The sequence below is a fragment of the Chiloscyllium plagiosum genome, chromosome 13 (genome assembly GCF_004010195.1).
Source record: "Chiloscyllium plagiosum isolate BGI_BamShark_2017 chromosome 13, ASM401019v2, whole genome shotgun sequence".
Classification (NCBI taxonomy): domain Eukaryota; kingdom Metazoa; phylum Chordata; class Chondrichthyes; order Orectolobiformes; family Hemiscylliidae; genus Chiloscyllium; species Chiloscyllium plagiosum.
Window position 1 is genome coordinate 71187124 of NC_057722.1, and position 1807 is coordinate 71188930.

Sequence of the window (1807 nt, forward strand, 5' to 3'; positions counted from 1 at the left end):
GTTTACTGTACTCTGGCGAAACCTTGAAATGCAGACAGAAAATTAACGTGGTAATCCATCTCCCATTACGAATTGGATCACAGCCTCCAGATTTGGAGATTTACGAGAAGGGGCTACATTTGTTCTGGCGTTAGCTTAATTAGAATCATCCCTTCAATGTTCCAGATACGATGTTTTCTTTTTTTAAAAAAGAACCAAATGTTCGCTAATCTGCCACAAAGAAAAACAACAGATCAAGATCTCTGCTGGTAGTCTCTACAATAAATAATCAGACAAATATTGTGAAATTTGAGATTCTGTTTCACATGCTTTCGAATATGGACTCGGCAGAAAACCAGATCGCGGGGTCAAATTAAGATGGTCTACAGTTGGACAAATGTAAAATTTACAGCTTTTTCAGAGAAAATAAGTGAATGATTTCGACAACGCGAGTGAAACTTACCCTGGGAGTGAAACTTTGTAAACTGCTGCATGCAACCTGCAGTCTGGAAAATGAAGGGGGAAATCTCTCAGATCTAAAGAACAAGCAGATGGACAAAGAAATAAGCCACCAGCTTCTTTTCCTGAAGCGAGCTGGAGCCAGAAAAATAAAGCGACCGTTTTCTCTCGGTTCCCGGCAGCATTAGGAAGGAGACTTACCCCTCTCTACTTTCCCGCTGTTTGCAACGGCGTGTAATGTCCCGCAGTGCTTGAGCCAGGTTCACATTGTCCAAACTGCTGGGAGTGCAGGATTTTAGTCCCACTGATGTTCTCCTTCTGCGTCTACCCCTCAGCAACCAGCTCCTCTCCGTTTTGCACTCACTCCAACCTCTCACTCTCAGTTAGGAGATGAGTTTCACTGCACTTGTGCAGGTTAAAGTTGCGATGTTGCCGTGTCGCTGGGAGTGAGTGAGTGTGGGAGAGAGAGAGAGAGAGTGAATGTGTTGTGTGTGTGAGAGAGTGTGTGAGATTCAGTGTTGGTCCAAGTTCAAAGTGACGCAGTGTCAATTCTGATTTCCCCTTCAGCTCTCATCCCAGTGCCAATAACCTCCACACATCCTCATCTTTTCCAACTTTGTTTTTCAAACTTTTGAACTGCGTGAATCCTCCCCCCACCCCAACCTCCTGAAGTAAAAAACCCTTAAAATTATCCTTGAAATAGCGCGCCTCCTGGCGGCCTCCTTCGGAATAGATTCACCTATTTCTGATTTTTCAAAGCGCACTCATTGCAGTATATTTTTAAATAGTTAAAAATCACAACACCAGGTTATAGACCAACAGGTTTAATTGGAAGCACTAGCTTTCGGAGTGCTGCTCCTTCATCAGGTGGAAAGTGCAGCGCTCCGAAAGCTAGTGCTTCCACCTAAACCTGTTGGACTACAGTCTAGATTAGAGTGGTGCTGGAAAAGCACAGCAGGTCAGGCAGCATCCGGGGATGAAGGAAAATCGACGTTTCGGGCAAAAGCCCTACATCAGGAATAGAGGCAGGGTGCCTGCAGTGGAGAGATAAATGAGAGGGGGGTGTGGGCGTGGGGAGAAAGTAGCATAGAGTACAATAGGTGAATGGGGGTGGGGATGGAGGTGAAGTTTCGAGTCTAACTGACCCTTTCTCTCCCTTTTTTTAGCTTTGATAAAGGATCAGTTAGACTCAAAACGTCAGCTCTTTTCTCTCCTTACAGATGCTGCCAGACCTGCTGAGATTTTCCAGCATTTTCTCTTTTGGTTTCAGATTCTAGCATCCGCAGGAATTTGCTTTTATCCAATGGGGATGGAGGTGATAGGTCAGAGGGGAGGGTGGGGGAAGGTAGCAAAGAGTACAATGGGTGGT